The sequence below is a fragment of the Podarcis erhardii genome (assembly GCF_964252035.2).
Source record: "Podarcis erhardii genome assembly, chromosome: 16".
NCBI lineage: Eukaryota > Metazoa > Chordata > Lepidosauria > Squamata > Lacertidae > Podarcis > Podarcis erhardii.
The window spans coordinates 18,428,352-18,446,998 of NC_138514.1; positions in this window are offsets into that span (position 1 = coordinate 18,428,352).

Genomic DNA, 18,647 nt, shown 5'->3' on the forward strand with positions numbered 1-18,647 from the left:
GCAAAGTCAACAGATTAAAAATTTAAAACAGAAATAGGAAGTTGTGGAGTGGGATACAGTAGATAAAAGTCTTTAATAAAAGACCTTAATACCATTAGAAGCCATTGAATTCATGTGGGAATAGGACAGACTTCAGCTGGCTTCTAAAAACCCCCAAAGAAGGGCACCATGTGGATATATTTGTGGATGAGCTCCCATAATTTGGGGGCCACCACAAGGCAGGCCCTCTTTCTGCACAGCTGGCCTCTGAACATGTGGGCACCCAGAGATGGGCCTTGGATGATTACTTTAAAAGGTAAAGGTAAAGACCGCTAGGTCCAGTTGTGACTGACTTTGGGGTTGCGGCGCTCATTTCGCTTTATTGGCCGAGGGAGCCGGTGTACAGCGTCCGGGTCATGTGGCCAGCATGACTAAACTGCTTCTGGTGAACCAGAGCAGCGCATGGAAACACCGTTTACCTTCCCGCCGGAGCGGTACCTATTTATCTACTTGCACTTTGACGTGCTTTTGAACTGCTAGGTTGGCAGGAGCTGGGACCGAGCAACGGGAGCTCACCCCATTGCGGGGATTCGAACTGCTGACCTTCTGATCGGCAAGTCCTAGGCTCTGTGGTTTAACCCACAGCGCCACCCGCATCCATCTACTTTAAAAAGTAGGAAGGCCAAAATTCGAGCCTGCAGTCCTTGAGGTTCTGTTCTGGCTCTGCCCTCCTTGACTCTGCCCCTTGGTCTTGCCAGCAGGGAGAAGGAAGTCACAAGTCAGCAATACTGTAGGATGAAGGCATCCTGTGCATGTTCAGCTGCACCCTGGTAAGTCCCCCCCCCCTTGTGCATCCCACAGTGTCAGAGTCAGGCTCTGTGACTGGTCACTGGTAAGCTTTGAAGCTGAATGTGGCTCTTGGGGACTTTTTGTTTGGTTCCCAGGGCTCTTCCTAGGCCGCATCCAAGCCATGCCCCCTCCCAGAGGCCACACCCTCTTTGAATGCTTTTGCCTGGCTGAATGTGCAATTCAAAAAGTGATAATGCCCCTGCCTTGCTTGGAAAGAGGATGTGGAGATGGGCATGTACAGAAATCCCAGCCTTTGGCATAGCTGGAATGTCACAGTAGTACAGTGGTATCTCGGGTTACATACGCTTCAGGTTACACACTCTGCTAACCCTGAACTAGTGCTTCAGGTTAAGAACAGAAATTGGGCTCCGGCAGCGCAGCAGTAGCAGGAGGCCCCATTAGCTAAAGTGGTGCTTCAAGTTAAGAACAGTTTCAGGTTAAAAACAGACCTCCGGAATGAATTAAGTACTTAACCCGAGGTACCACTGTATAGGGTTGAGATGTGTGTGTGTGTGTGTGTGTGTGTGTATACAGTGGTACCTTGGGTTACATATGCTTCAGGATACATACGCTTCAGGTTACATACACTTCAGGTTACAGACTCTGCTAACCCAGAAATAGTGTTTTGGGTTAAGAACTTTGCTTCAGGATGAGAACAAAAATCATGCTTCGGCGGTGCGGCAGCAGCAGGAGGCTGCATTAGCTAAAGTGGTGCTTCAGGTTAAGAACAGTTTCAGGTTAAGTATGGACCTCCGGAATGAATTAAGTACTTAACCTGAGGTACCACTGTATATATACATCGAATGGGCTGCCATACATCTGGATTTCCCCAGACATTTCAGCGATTTCTGCCCTGACACTGTTTCCGATGACTAAATCCCAGCTATGTACAGAAAATTCCGGACGTATGGCAACCCTACTACTGTACCAAGGTTCGAGCCACACCTATTGCTCTGCCCACTCTTGTATCTAGCCCCGCCCACCCCGGCACAAGGCCCCTGGAAAGTTGTCCATGCGGGAATGAAACCCTCTGGCTGAAAAATCCCCTCTGCTTTTCTATAAATAGCAATTCAAAGATGTGACGAATTGTGCTCCTCCAGAGAACTCGACCCACCTATGGACTTGTGGATTTGAACCAGACCTCCTTTTACACTCTCTGTGAAAGCGAGGAGACCTGGGTGTGTCAGGCACCCACATATAAAGTGCGAAGGCCCAATTTGCAGATACTTAACGTGGAGAAGCAATAGCAAGAAAATAGATTGGAAACACAATAACAGATTGAGAGTGTGTCTCAATTCCAGAAAGGAGTTTGGGTTTGGCCGCGAGAAAGGAGAAAATTGCACCTTTGCCCATTTGCTGCTCTCCGAGTTGTTACGGCGCCGTTTAGCGGTTGGAGAACAAGAGCAATTTGCTCATTGCCCTGATGGGATGTGAAAGGCAGGATGCCGGTTTACTGCAGAGCGATTGACCGAGCTCAAGCACTATTACTGATCCGCAGCTGTTAGTCAACGTTCCAAAACACCAAAGTCATTATTTGGAGCTGCCTGATAAGCAATTAGGCTGCGGGCGTATTACGAGTTACATCGCGGCTCCCAAAATGTAGTCAGGGAATGGAGGGGGAGGGGGAGAGAGAACATGCTACTCTACGTGTGGGATTCCTGGTCTCTCCCCCCCCCCCGCCCAATTCAGGCACCCATGACAGTAGAAAAGTGTAACACATGCAGCAGTTCGGATAGACTGGGATGGAATGGCATGTGAGCAAGGACAGATTCTCAGCCCTGTGTTCACTCTACAAAGCACATTGGGATGGGGGTGCATTTTCAGGAGAGAAGCAGCAGTGGGGATGGGGGTGGAACTTAACTCTTTACCTGCTCTCTAACTTTACAATTGCAACAGCAGATGAGGAAACTTAATCTTTTCCCTACCCACTAATTTAACACTTGCAACCTCTCATCCTCAGCTATTTTGCCCACATTTTCCCCGACAATCCAGCCGGCTGAAAAGCAGCTGTGGGGAGGGAGAGGTCATTTATGGGGGACAATGCATAACTTTGGGATGGTAATCTCTTCTGCTACTCTTCTCTCTAAACTGCCCACTATGTTACTGCACTGTCCAGCAAACACAGTGCTTTTTATTTACAGTGGTACCTCGGGTTACATATGCTTCAGGTTACATACACTTCAGGTTACACACTCCACTAACCCAGAAATAGTGCTTCAGGTTAAGAACTTTGCTTCAGGATAAGAACAGAAATTGGGCTCCGGCGGTGCGGCAGCAGCAGGAGGCCCCATTAGCTAAAGTAGTGCTTCAGGTTAAGAACAGTTTCAGGTTAAGAACAGACCTCCGGAACGAATTAAGTACGTAACCCGAGGTACCACTGTATTTAAAATAGGGGTGGCTAATGTCCCAAAGGACATTTCCTCTGGCCGGCCCAGACTCCACACACACACACGCACACAGTGCTGTCATGGGTGAAGCCAAGAGCCCTGAAAGGACTGCAAATCACCCCATCCCTGATCATCAGATTGGCCATTTTGAGGATTGGAGAGCTGATCTGCATGGATCAATGGAGTTGTGTATGACACATAAAGGTAAAGGGACCCCTGACCATTAGGTCCAGTCGTGACTGACTCTGGGGTTGCGGCGCTCATCTCGCTTTATTGGCTGAGGGAGGCGGAGTACAGCTTCCGGGTCATGTGGGCAGCATGACTAAGCTGCTTCTGGTGAACCAGAGTAGTGCACGGAAACGCTGTTTATCTTCCTGCCGGAGTGGTACCTATTTATCTACTTGCACTTTGACGTGCTTTCGAACTGCTAAGTTGGCAGGAGCAGGGACCGAGCAACGGGAGCTCACCCCGTCATGGAGATTCGAACTGCCGACCTTCTGATCGGCAAGCCCAAGGCTCTGTGGTTTAACCCACGGCACCACCAATGTGTGACACATACAATAATGTAAATGGGCACACCCACTTTTGGCCACAGCCTTCATGGTCATGTGGACCCCAGAGGCCTATCAGTGAGTGAATGTGGCCCACGAACTGAAAATGGCTCATGTCCCCCTGATTTAAATCATTTCTACTACCCTTCTACTACCCTTTGGGGTGATGGGATGACAGCATGGGATGAAGACAAAACATTGAATTTCAGGGGTTTGGACTATATGACCCTTGCAGTCCCTTCTAGCTCTACAATTCTATGATTCTTTGAACACAACAGAAGAAAACAGTGGATAGAAGTGTGAAAGAAAGAGTCAGCCCAGCTGTTTTGGATTCAAGGTGTTGCTTTGCCCTTCAAGAAAGAGTAAATACTGGAAGCAGGAAGAGAGAGAGAGAACAGGCATGGCCAAGGGGGGCAAGCGAGGCTGGCTGTGCAGAGATGGATAGGCAGCCTCTGATTTTCACCGAGGTGCTCCTCTCACTTGGTTGCAGTGGTTACACATATAAATGAGCATTAATTAATACCAAGACAGCTGCTTTAATGACTCTTTCTGCTTCTCATCTGTAACCTCCCGGCTCAGCAGGTGCCTGCCCTCTAACACAGCTGGGCCGGCTGCAAGCAGTTGCAGGGTGGATAATTCATTACCAAAGCGTCGGCAGGTTAAACAAATAACCCTCCCCTGCCTCCCTTCTCCTTCCTGGTTGTTAATGGCTGGGTCTTTGTCATGCTTTCTGTTGTTGGAGGAAAGGTGTAGTTACAGTGGAGGTGCAGAAGGGGGCAGAGCTCTCCCCTGTCATGACTCCCTGCTCTGGGGATCTCTGATGCGCTCAGGAAATGTTTCTAGATCAGAGAGTTTACAAAGCTCTAGAGTGGCACAACCAGTTTGAGCTAAGATGGAAAGCTGGCTTGGCCACCTGACATTACGGAAAAAGCTAAAGCACCCCTCACTCACCTTTATATGACTGATGCAAGCTTTATGGGTAACTAATACTAATACAGTGGTACCTCGGGTTACAGATGCTTCAGGTTACAGACTCCACTAGAAATAGTACCTCAGGTTAAGAACTTTGCTTCAGGATGAGAACAGAAATTGCACAGTGGTGGCGCGGCGGCAGCGGAAGGCCCCATTAGCTAAAGTGGTGTCTCAGGTTAAGAACAGTTTCAGGTTAAGAATGGACCTCCAGAATGAATTAAGTTCTTAACCTGAGGTACCACTGTAATAATGATGATATAATAATTATATTATTTGTAACCCACCCATCTGAATGCCCCAGCCACTCTGAGCAGCTTCCAACGTATATAAAACATAATAAAACTTCCTTATACAGGGCTGCCTTCAGGTGTCTTTGAAAAGTCAGATAGTTATTCCTTGACATCTGATGGGAGGACATTCCACAGGGCGGGCGTGACTATCGAGAAGGCCCTCTGCCTGGTATCCCTGTAGCTTCACTTCTCACAGTGCGAAGTGTGTATTTGCAGTAGGCACCTGGAGAAAGATTTGAGCAGGCATGCCAGTCGCTTGCTGACAGCCTTCCCCAGTTTCAATTATTTCTGTCTCTGTAGCTAGGCATGTAAATCAGCATATGTAAACGTTATGCAAATATATGCAAAGGGACCATGAGGCTGAGATGGCCTCCTTATGCAAATGTACAAGCTCTTTTGTGTGCCTTTTGGGAGATGCATTTCTCATTTGGGGTGGAGGGCAAAGCAGAAGTAACCATCTGAACCCACCAAGATTCTGCCTGAAATGACTCGTCTCTCTCTCTCTCTCTCTCTCTCTCTCTCTCTCTCTCTCTCTCTCTCTCTTAAAAAAATCATTTGCATAATGTGCAAAGTGCATTTCGATCATTATCTTGTCATCCCCTCACAATAACCCCTGGAGCAAGGTCATTCAAATGTCCAGTTTATAGAGGAGGTTCATTTGTCTAAGGCATGGGTAGGCAAACTAAGACCCAGGGGCCTCATCCGGCCCAATCACCTTCTAAATCTGGCCCGTGGACGGTCCGGGAAATAGCGTGTTTTTACATGAGTAGAATGTGTCTTTTTATTTAAAATGCATCTCTGGGTTATTTGTGGGGTATAGGAATTCGTTCATTCCCCCCCCCCAATATAGTCCGGGCCCCCACAAGGTCTGAGGGACAGTGGACTGTCCCTCTGCTGAAAAAGTTTGCTAACCCCTGAGGGCACGATTAAATCACATGGGGGAGGGATTTGCATGCACTTTTTTTCAGGCCTTTGGCTGCGATGCAAGGCCTTGATCATGGGGCTTGAGGGTCATCACCAGGAGGCAAGGAGTTTAGCCGGTGTCCATCCATACTAAGCACTACCAGAAGAAGAGGACACATAGGAAGAACTGGACAAACAGGCTTCTTGAACAACGATAGGTCAGATCAGGTCATGAGGTAGAGGTCTGTCCCCTTATAAAAGCATCTGGTTTGAATGACAAGAGGGCACTGTGCCCTGGTATTGTCCTTTTGCCCCATTCATACCTTATCATACCCCACACTGTTCTACCCCAGGGCCTTGCTTCTGAATGTCAGTTCCTGGAAACTGCAGGCGGGGTGGAGTGTTCGTGTGCTCAGGCCCTGTTTGTGGGCACCTGATTGGCTGCTCTGAGAACAGGATAGTGGACAATTGGCCTGATCTGGTTATGATAAATTTGAATCCAGGTACTTGTCTCTGTGGGACACGGGTGGCGCTGTGGGTTAAACCACGGCACCTCTTGGGCTTGCCGATCAGAAGGTTGGCGGTTCGAATCCCCACAACGGGGTGAGCTCCCATTGCTCGGTCCCTGCTCCTGCCAACCTAGCAGTTCAAAAGCACGTCAAAGTGCAAGTAGACAAATAGGTACCGCTCCGGCGGGAAGGTAAACGGCGTTTCCGTGCACTGCTCTGGTTCACCAGAAGCGGCTTAGTCATGCTGGCCACATGACCTGGAAGCTGTACGCCGGCTCCCTCGGCCAATAAAGCGAGATGAGCGCCACAACCCCAGAGTCGGCCACGACTGGACCTAATGGTCAGGGGTCCCTTTACCTTTACTTGTCTCTGTGGATCGACCTCCCAAACCATGGCCCACACCATCGTTTCTTGGCATTAAGGGTTTGTTTGGGTACCAAACAAAGGATGCCCGAAGAGCCCAGATCAATGGCCCATCTAATCCAGTATCCTCTTTCCCACAGTGGCCAATCAGATGGCTCCAGGAAGTTCCCATGGAGGCAACAACCCTCCCATACAGTTACTCATAAGCGATGCTACTTTTGTAGAAAAAGAGGTGCTGGAACTCACCACGAAAGCTTCCCTTGTTTTTTTCAGAATGGCCATGGCACCCATCTGAAAAGTGCTGGAACCCACCCTGGCAAGTTTCAGCTGAAAAAAGTCCTGATCACAAGAACCTAAGAAGACCCTGGCTGCTGGATCAGGCCACTAGATCTAGCCCAGTATCTTGTTCTCACAGTAGCCAATCAGATGCCTATGAGAAGTCTGCAATCAGGACCTGAATGCAACAGTATTTGACATAGGAGCCAATTCCTAGGGGCCGAGGTCACTTCAGCCACCCCAATAAAATATTTGAGGGGGCTGCCCCCCCCCCAAGTTGATGGGCATTGCCATTCAAATGGTGTGTGCACACTCCACATCATGTGATTGATTATGTGCGGTGGGGCTCACCTGCTCCCCCACCCAATATTTTATTGACGTTGGCACCCCTGGTATTTGGGGGCACAATATTGCTTAAGCCTTCAGTTCCTTTGCTGATGGCAAATCAACTGAATTTTTTTCAGAGTTCCATGTGCTTTGTACTGCCATTTTGGATGGGGATATTGCTAGCGCCCCTTGTAGGGGGGAAACAGTCTTCTTCTGCCATTTTCAGGATATTGTATGAATAGGAGATCTTTGCGTAATGCCATATCTGGGACATTATTCAAGCCGCATGTGTTGAATAATGAGCGTAGGAACTAGGAATCAATGTCTGCTTTTTCCCTTCCAGGGGAGCGGTGGATACTTAGGAGCCCGTCGGCACTCACCATGGTGTAGTAATTATGAGAAAGCCCCTATCGCCAACGACATGTGTTCTGTTTGTACGGCATGGGGCTCGTTGCTTGTTTAACAATGCACAGAGTATTGTTCCGGCTGCAGCCATTACACTGCAAAATTGATATTGCTCATATACGGAGGCCACGGAGATAAGGTGGGTGACTTCAGCACAATGTCAGGCGGTGATACCATCGTCACAGGGGGAAATTAAAACTCGCTGTGGCAGCGAAAGCTGATGTGCCTGAAGGAACATTGGTGGCTCCCGATGGGATTGGCAAGGGAGGGGGAGGCAGCTGCCCAGCCTTCAGGGATCCTTCTTCCACCACTAATGGGAGAGAGGAAGAGAGAGATCAAAGCAAGGAGGTCCCTGCAAACAAAGAGGAATCTACACTGCTCTTCATGTTACCCTTGTATTTCTAATATTGGGATTGTGCAGTTCAGCAGTCGGGAAATCCCCATGGCATTTGGAGGGAGTGGAAAAGAGCAATTTCTACAGATGGGGCTGCATGTTTATCAGAGACCCACCCTGCAAATGGCAGCTGCTTGTCCCCCTGGCTCCCTGTCAAGTTTCTTTGGCTCCGTGTCAGCTGTAATTTGTGCAGTGCAACTAATCTCAGCTGCCAGCAGGGGGGTTTCCGCATTTGCACCCTGCTCCTCAGCCAAAAAGACTTGGAGCTGCTTACATCAAACAAGGCCTGCCTGCAGGCATTATAAGCCAAAAGACACAGCACTAAAGAAAAAGGGGATGGGGAGGAAAGAGGAAAAATCAAAACCCAGCACTAGTACTTAAAGTTAAGCAGTCATTTTTATTATGGCCTCCTTTCATTTAAAAGTTCAGGGACTGGAGGAGGCTGATGAAACTGGTCTTCACAGCACAGGTGCTGGAATGGGCTCTGCTTCCCAACTCTCTCCCTCTTGTAGCCTACTGGGATGCTCTAGCTGGTCATGTGATTTGCACTGTCTATGCCCTCCATGCTAACCCTTGTAGGCTGGCTGCTTCTGCCTTGAGGGGCATCACTTTGCCTCCAGTTTGGTGCATCCCTCCCTCCCTGCCTTGTGCTTTCATGCTGCCTCCATGGCAGAAACAGACAGGGTTGCCACGTCACACACATGGATCCGTCAGAGAGACAGATGGCTCCACGAGACCCAGGGTGCATTAATGCAATTTTAATTAAACTGACTTTCTTAGCAATGTGGGCCTTGGGGAGTTAGAACACAGCAGAGCAAAACAGCCCTCCCAGAAGGAGTTGGCTCGGCTGCTTTCGCTCCCTTCCAGACGTCATCCCAACAAGCATGGTAGTGGTGGTCCTAGCCTCATGTATATGGAGATAATGGGGGAAATTGAAGCTTTTGTTTTTATAAAGGAGGGGCTTCTTCTTGAAAAAGGACTTGCAGGTAGTTTCCTCCCAACCAGGCTCAGTTCTGGTTTCAGAACATGGGTGGGGCAGGAGAAACATTTGAAGGAGATCATCTGCTGTTGGGGGAGAGATTAGACACACCTTCCTGTGGTCCCCTACAAATGTCTCCAGCCCCTGCTTTAGCTTTGCAAGGAAAACATAAGAGTTGAAACCCCAGCCTCTCCCTTGGAGTATCCAGCTTGGCCCTTAGTGAGAAGCCAGAACTGGAAAGGCTCCAGCAGAGGATGTTGGACCATGTCAGGAGATTAGCACCGAGAAGACCAGGCAAGGGCAACAAGAGCATTGGGAGTATAATCCTCACCTCGTTGAGGCACCTTCATGGGCTCAGAGTTTGTTTCCATGTTGCTTACCCATGGTCAAGGTGATGAAATCTTCATGGAACTTTCTGGAGTGAAGCCATTCCCCTGCTCTCTATTGTTCCTTCTTGACTTGGAGACTGATCTCGTGCCTATTTTGGACACCTGCAGAAAGATTGACCCTACATGCTTCCTGCCTTCCTTCTCACCACTGCCAACATAAAAGCCGCCTTATTCTGATACCAACCATTGGTCCTCCTGTCTCAGTATTGTCTACACTGACTGGCAGTGGCTCTCTGGGGTTTCAGGCAGGAGTCTCTCCCACCCCTACCTGGAGATGCCCAGGATTTAACTTGGGAACTTCTGCATGTGTTGACTTCCTATTGGTGGAATGGTCCCCTTTCCTCCTCTCTTGACAAAGTCCCAGTGGCAGAACCGCTCCTTCATTCGCCACTTCTGAAAGCTTATCAGGAGATTGGCTCGACACATTTCCCAAGTGATCCAACGGGGGCACTGTCAGGAGATTTAATTGTAGTAGCCTTGTCTTCTTCCCCATCGGGTTCTGGCTATTCCATCATCAATCAAGGGGAAGAAAGTTATGCTAGGCTCTCCGTCTCTTCCTTCTTGCTACCCCTTCACCTGGCCTCTGCATGAATTCACTTGTGTTGGCATCTCATGTGGTTGGGCTCCCTCAGCTGTACAGTAATCCACAACCAGTAAAGCCAAATTTCTGGGGATTTCAGGCCACTCAGTCTAGTTCAGTTGACTTCAGTTGGGATGAGAACCATTTTGAAGTCAAGTGCTCTGGATTAACAGGGAGAGCGTATGGATTGAGCTGCTGGTCTTTCTTCCAAGAAGATGGATGTTGCTTGCGCGTCCCAGCTCACCTGATTAATTACCTGGCATCTGGAGTTGCGAGTTGGTCCTTTTCATTATCAGAATTCATTAAGCGAGAGGCGGGGGAAAGAACCCTACTGGGCATATTGCATATAGAATGAGTTCAGCTCCATTCTATCTGGAGACAGGCACCCCCAGGCCTATATAAACATAGGTGTTGCATTGGTGAGCCTCCCTCCTTCCAGGCTCCTTCCAGGAGAACCACTTATTTAGTATTTATTTTAAATGTTTCTAAACTGCCCTTCATCCAAATGGATCCCAAGGTGATGTACAATAAGAACAGGGAAACATAATCAGAAAACAAGAAGGAACTCCAAAAGGCAACTGGTAAAAACAACAGCCCAAAATATAAGAGTGAGTCTTAACTAGCCTCCGAAAATATTGCAATCGCAGTATTTCAAAGTTGGGTTGCCACCACAGAAAAGGCACTCTCCTTCATGCAGCCTAGGGGTATTGTTAGGGAAGGTCAGGGGTTTTAGTCCCAGGTCTTCTTCATGGACTGCTGGAACTCTCAGCCCTCTCTTAAAAACAACAAAAACTTACTTTGCTTACAGGGCAACTTTCCCTCTGAAAGTAAGCCTAGATTTGCACCTACATGTATATGTATAAATTAGCACATGCAAATTGCATGCAGATGAACTATGGCTTTTCCCTCAGGCTTTTGGGATCACCAATCATAGTATGCCAGGAGCGCTGGCTCTTAAAATAACAACTTTATTTGGACAGGCTTGAACTCCCTTTGAAAGAGCAGATATGAACCTTGGGCGTATTACTGGATGCATATTTCCAATCAGAGAGACCCAAGTGACCTCTGCTACTCTGGCTATAGTTGTATCTGGATTGGGCTCACTTGGGCACAGTTGTCCATCCATTGGTGTCCTCGAGACTGGATTACAGCAATGAATTGTATGTGGGGCTGTCCTTGGGCATGGTCTGGAAGCTCCAGCTGTTGCAGAATGTGATGGTTCGACTGCTCCTCTGCTAAAACACCTGAACTGGGTGCTTATATTCTACGAGGTCAGCGGGATGCGGGTGGTGCTGTGGGTTAAACCACAGAGCCTAGGGCTTGCTGATCAGAAGGTCGGCGGTTCGAATCCCCGCGACGGGGTGAGCTCCCGTTGCTCAGTCCCAGCTCCTGCCAACCTAGCAATTCGAAAGCATGTCAAGTGCAAGTAGATAAATAGGTACCACTCCGGCGGGAAGGTAAACGGCATTTCCGTGCGCTGCTCTGGTTTGCCAGAAGTGGCTTAGTCATGCTGGCCACATGACCCAGAAGCTGTACACCGGATCCCTCGGCCAATAAAGCGAGATGAACACTGCAACCCCAGAGTCGGCCACGACTGGACCTAATGGTCAGGGGTCCCTTTACCTTTATTCTACCAGGTCAGTTTCAAGGTTATTGCATTAATATTAAAGGCCCTGGACATCTTGGATCCAGATCATGCAGAGGAGCACTGTTAATTGTCCTGAGTGTCTCGGAAGAGCAACAAGCTCCAAACCAAGCATTTAGTGTTGCCGGTCCCTTGCTCTTGAATAGTCTTATAGCAGAGATTTAGTAGGCATCCTCACTTCTGATTGTCAGGGAATCCCTTGAAGACAAATATATCTCTCCAAAGGACTATGCAGCTGTTTAGGCTTTTTGTAGATGGAGCCAGTCATTTTGATGATTATTCCAGGTTGCTTTCATGACGTTTTATGCCTCTTGCATTTGCTGATCTTGTTGTACGCTGCCCCAAATGTTTTGCACGAGGGGCTGGGCTATAAATAATGTGTTAAGTAAATAAATTTGAATAAATTTGTACTCCACCTTCCATCATGTTGTTCAAGGTGGCTAATCATAGCTAATAAAAACACAATACACCGTAACAAAACACCGCAGGAAAAAGGAACAACAGAAAAAATATCAAGCGAGCAATAAAACAATTTAAGAACAGTAGCAGCAAAAATATCATAAAAATGTCATAAAAACTAGAAGGATCACAAATCAATTATGGCAAAGCAAGCAATAAAATCCAGCCTCTAAAGGCCAGTGGATTTCCTAAATAGGTGGAAAGCTGACGGGGGGGGGGGAATGAACCCCCACCATCTATCTATCTATCTATCTATCTATCATCTATCTATCTCAGGGTAACATGTCAATCATCTGATGAAGTAGACTAGTGCACAAAAGCTTCTGTGCCATAATAAATGTGCTAGCCTTTAAGGTGCCACAAAGCTCTTGCTTGTTTTTCCTGCAACAGATTTACTTGGCTACCCCACCCCCACCCCAGAATTTCTCTCTAGGTAGGGAGTTCAAAAGACTGGGAGCAGCAAACATGAAAAACCTTGTTCCAACCAGATGCAGGTTCCGATGGAGGCCCTTTATCGAGGCCCTTTATAGATTAATGTCTGGCTACCCCTTACCTTTTTTAAGAATGGGAGGTCACAGTGAGGGGGATATTATTATCTCTGACATTCTAATTCAGGGGTTGCCAATGCAGTGCCCATGAGTGCAATGGCACTGTTGAGGTCTTCACAGGGCACCCATGAAGCCTGTGAACTCCTTGTGGTGAGGCTAGTTTTCATGAGCTGGTGAGTATTGGTGCAAGGAAAAATAGGTAGGTATATAAAAAGGAGAATTCTATTGGATGCCAAGCTTAGAGTAAGTACTCTTTGTTGAGTCAACCCCAGCAGAAATTTAAAATCACAAAACATGCAGCAAAGTAAAGTGTGGAAATGTAGACTGTTATGTCCTTCGGGGGTCCTTTCAAAATCCCCCTCTTCCCCCAGCATAGAAAAAGACCACACGTTTAGCAAGTTTATAATGGTTTACTTACAAACTCTCCAAAGGTCAGATTCATGTGCTTTCCCATACACTAGGCAGAAAACACAGGGAGTAAAACTTGGCTTAGTTACAGTGGTGAAAGTTCCCAAATAACACAGCAAAGGCTTGTTAGAGCCATGTGGCTAAGCTGATGCAACCAGCTTAGCCTCTTCACATGCTGAGCTTCACAGGTAGACTGAAGGTACAACAATACACTTGATTACTTTCCTCCCAAGGTGAAGCGGAGTGACCTAGCTAAGCCTGGGAGGACAGATTACTCTATGACATTAACCCCTCATGTACTAATTAGACATAAGCTGTTTGGTTGGCGCTCTTTCTCACTTCCTCTTTCAGCTTTATGTACTCTTCAAGACTCAGATTAATTCTATCAGATCTTACTTTTACCCAGATCCCTTGGATCCCTTTCTGTCTTTCAGGGGGCAGGGCTGCCAGGGGCTGATGGGAGTTCAGCAACATACACAGAGCCAGAAGTTCATCACCCCCTGCTATATGGGATAGGGGAAGGCATTTTCCTGACCAAGTGTGGTTTCTAGCTCTGGGATTGTGGCTTACACAAGGCAGGAGGTGGAGCCAGACTCCCTAGTAATACTAGTAAAAGTTACTCTGCTACTAAAAACAGATCTACACATTATGTTGCTGCAATAATTCAGGCCAAGGGTATAAGAAGAGTCCTGCTGGATCAGGCCAGTTCAGCATCCTCTTCTCACAGTAGCAACCAAATGCCCATGTTAAGCCTGTTCCCAGATACGAGTGCAGTGGAATTTAAAGCCCAGTGTCTGTACGTGCATGTATAACACTTACAAATGTGTTAGCATTTGTAATACATAGAGCTGCTCCAGAAGCTGGCGTCATTCTTGAGGTTGCTGTCAGTCTGGACCACTGCATTATATTTCAATTCCTGGATTCCTAGGTACATCCCCTCAGAAGATTCTTATCTCCCTGCATTTGCCGACTTAATGCTTTGCTATGCTGATAAAAGCAAGTTAATTATCCAGGAGGGAGGGAAAAGGCATAGCCCACCTCCCATTTTTGCTCGGGCGCCCCATGGCTATATATTAATCTTTTGTTAGTTCATTTTATCGGGAGCTGAATAAATTGGAAAAGCCGGAGTGATTCATGTACTGGGGATTGCATATTGATCCTGCACACTTTCCTCCGTCAAGTCTCCATCCGTCACGCCAATCAATAGCACATCGGGGTCACACAGCTGAGCTGATGGGAGTGAGGGGCAGCAAAAGAGGCTGGCCCCTTCCTCTTCAAGATAATGCTCACTGCAATCCCAAGCCAGAAACATGTATGTTTACATGCATGTATGAACAGAGACGCGGGTGGCGCTGTGGGTTAAACAACAGAGCCTAGGGCTTGCTGATCACAAGGTCGGCGGTTTGAATCCCCACGATGGGGTGAGTTCCCGTTGCTCAGTCCCTGCTCCTGCCAACCTAGCAGTTCGAAAGCACATGAAAGTGCAAGTAGATAAATAGGTACCGCTCCGTTGGGAAGGTAAATGGCGTTTCCGTGTGCTGTTCTGGTTCGCCAGAAGCGGCTTAGTCATGCTGGCTGCATGACCCGGAAGCTGTACGCCGGCTCCCTCGGCCAATAAAGCGAGATGAGCGCTGCAACCCCAGAGTCGGCCACGACTGGACCTAATGGTCAGGGGTTCCTTTACCTTTACCTTATGAACAGAGACATGTTGAAGCCGGTTTATGCGCTGTAGTGCATGACATGTGAACTTTGGAACACGCAGAAACTAATTTGAGGTGCAGCTCCAAGGAGTGTTGGGGGGTTTCCACTCTGACAACTTGATTTTAATCAGAGCTATGCTGAATATCCTCCATTTTCAATTTCTGGGCACAAACGAGAAGCTTCAGTGAGGGAAAATTCTCCCTCCCCAAATACCCACCATTTCCTAATCCTGTTAGCAGTCTTGACCCTGCTCAGTGGTTCAAGACCTTGTTTCCCTCGACGGTGGCCGCTTCCTCTGTCCTCGATTAGCCATAGAGATGGTCCCAAACAATCAGGGACCACATTGTGAATGCAATGGCATCAAAACACCCTGAAACCAGTTGGATTTGATGATGCCACTGAGAGCAAATGAGGGCAGCTGCAGGAAACACAAGTGAGCATTTTTGCAAGGAGTGCTGACAAATCAGCCCTAAAGGGAAGGCACATTCCCTTTTTTTGTTGGTACTGCTGAAAATGTTAATTAAGAACTGAATCCTTTGTCTCAGCTCTGAGCTTTACTGTGTGCTTTGTATTTGCTTTGTAAATCATCATATTCTCTATGCCTCCAAAATGGGGAACATTATTAATATATTAGAAATATAAATAAGTTTAAAAATTTATTAAAAGCCCTCAAAGTATGCATATTAAAACAATGTAACTCTACATTAAATAGGTAAAAAAATCACTGACACCAGTCCCCTCTCTCCCATTTATTCACATTTAAGAGTGCCCATATCAGATCTTACGTGAGACACCCATAACCTCATGGAATTTCTTTTTTTAAAAAATTATTTATTGATTAAAAATTTACATATCTATAAAACATTATATGCTATTTATTTACATATGAAGAAAAAGAAAATTATGCAGAGAATAGAAAATTTCTAAAGGAACAAAAAAGAGGAAAAGAAAAAAATAAAGAAATGACAAAGATGCAAAGTAAAAAAAAATCTAAAGAGGAAAAGAAAAGACAACATTCTTTACACAATAAAAGTGTTCCTCGACACAATCCTTCCCATCCTTCTCATTATACTGTAATATAAACATTCTTTTTAAAAACAGATTTGTATTGTATAATATCATTTCTTTCTACTTTGTATATATTCCTCTAATCGTTTTCTTTACAAATATCATTCAATTTCTGCTAATATGGAATTTCATTGCTATGGTGGCGGGGCGGAGGAAGGGGGTGTGGTAGGGGCGGAATGCCCCGGGTGTCACCACTGGGGGGGGTGTGACAAAATGCCGGGTGGCACTCACCACGGGGCCTGGGAGAGATGAGGTGGCTTGGGCATGCGCAGGCTCCGTGCCGCCCAAACGGTTCACCTGCTGCCTCCCCCCAGCTGTAGGGCAGCTGAGTGGGAGGAGGCAGGCAGACTCTGGAGGCCCCACGGTGCACCCCACACCCAAGGGTGACTCGCTCTGCCCTCGTCCCGCCCCCGGGCTCATCACCCCAGGTGCCCAAGTGGCTTCCTCTGCTGCTGTGTGGTGGAAGAGCCTCAGTCCTAAAATGTTCACAAACATTGCAGCTTATTATTGGGTTGCCTCCCAACCAAGTTCTAATTAGAGTAAACCTAATGAAATTAGGGAGAGAGCCAGTGTGGTGTAGTGGTTAAGAGCGGTGGACTCGTAATCTGGTGAACCGGGTTCGCTTCCCCGCTCCTCCACATGCAGCTGCTGGGTGACCTTGGGCCAGTCACACTTCTCTGAAGTTTCTCAGCCTCACTCACCTCACAGAGTGTTTGTTGTGGGGGAGGAAGGGAAAGGAGAATGTTAGCCACTTTGAGACTCCTTTGGGTAGTGATAAAGCGGGATATCAAATCCAAACTCTTCTTCTTCTCTTATGCTCAAGTCCCACTTTAGGATTTTCCATTAGGGCATCTTGGTGGCCACTGTCAGAACAGGATACAGGACTAGAAGGGCCATTGGCCTGATCCAGCAAGCTCTTCTTATGTCCTTGGGAATGGTTATAATGGTTTGGGGTTTTGTTTTTTTTAATGGAAACTGATTCAGGAATGTGGTGTAGTGAATGGAACAACGAGAAACTGAGCAACCAATCCCCTTGCATGGCCAATAAATGGCTGTGATGCTGCAATACAACAGGAAAATATGCAGAGCTTCATAAACTAAATTTCACTGTAACCGTAACCCCTGGAAAATAAGGGATATCCATGTTAATTGTGGTTTTATTCTAATAGACTTGTTATGCTATCTATGATATCAAAAGTCTGGGACATATTGCTGATGTAACAGTCTCCATTTTTGACATTTCACGCCTGTTTTCTGTGAAGATTCTGTTCTAAGCTTGACCTTGCATTTGAATAATTACTATTATTTAAATGGCAACTGATACAGGAGTGTGGGGAAGGGAACGTAAGAATGAGAAACTGAAAGAAACGAAAATGGACACTTTCACCCATCCCTCCATTTGATGCATGGATGCAAACAAGGGAAGACAGATAGACAGATATAGATATAGAGGCTATAGATATATATGATATAGATATAGAGGTGTGTGTGTGTGTGTTCTCTCTGCCTGCTTTTGCATGCAAATCTTTACCCAAGAGCCAGTGTGGCTTAGTGGTTTAAGAGTTGCTCTAGGGGTTGGAAGAACAGGATTCAAATCCTCTCTCGGCCATGAATCTTACTGGGTGTCCCGGGGGCCATTCCCTGCCACTCAGCCTGACCTACCTCACAGGGTTGTTGTGGGGATCAAATGAGGAGGGGGGAACCATGTAGGCCACCTTGAGCTCCTTGGAGGAAAAAGGAAGGATAGAAATGCAATAAATAATAAATAAATGAAAACAAAAGCCTGACATTCTGCATCAGGGGAAATTATAGATCACCGAACAGAGAAAAGCACTGCCCCCCCTCAGTCGTCTTCACATTTGGCATTGCTTGCTGTTTTTGATGGCCTGCACTGATGGCAAAGCAGTTCTGCTCTTTCTCCTACTTGTCAGCCTCGTAACGTTCTCCCCGGGTGTCGGATGTACTAACAGGTTCTGCCTGCCAACTTCTGGGCGATCGGCAGCACAGCTGACAGGCAGCAGCTTCCCGGTGTGTTTTACATAATATCTCTCCAGTGCTGCCTCTGGATTTGTTGTCACCAGGGACCTGGGCTGTGTGTGCATGTCTCCAGAGGCGGCGTGCCATGATGGCAGTTCCCCAGCTTGGTGATCCTGACAATCCTCAGAGGGCTGTGGCCACCAAGGAGTCTGGTTGCTGGAGTGTGGTGTAGCGGTTAGAGTGTTGGACCAAGACCTGGGAGACCAGGGTTCAAATCCCCGCTCAGCTGTGGAGCTTGCTGAGTGGCCTCTCACAGATAAAATGGGGAGGGAGAGGAGCCATGCATGCCACTTATAGATCCTTGGAAGATAGGTGGGGTGCAAATAAATAAGATTTAACCCAAAGCTATGGACATATGAAGTTGCCTTACATGGAGGATCCAGCTCAATACTGTCTACACTGGGGGCAAGCCAAGAGGCTGACTTCCAGATCTTGTTGAACTCTTTTCAGTCCTTCTGAGCATCAGCTGTGTTGACTGTTGCTGATAGGATCTGGAGTCAAACAACACTGGAAGAACACCACATCATCTTCACGTTGGTCTACAGTGGCAGGCAACTGCGTTCCATGGTTTAGGTGAGAGCAGTGGTGGACATACATTTTGGGGGCCCTGACACTTGAACTATCACAG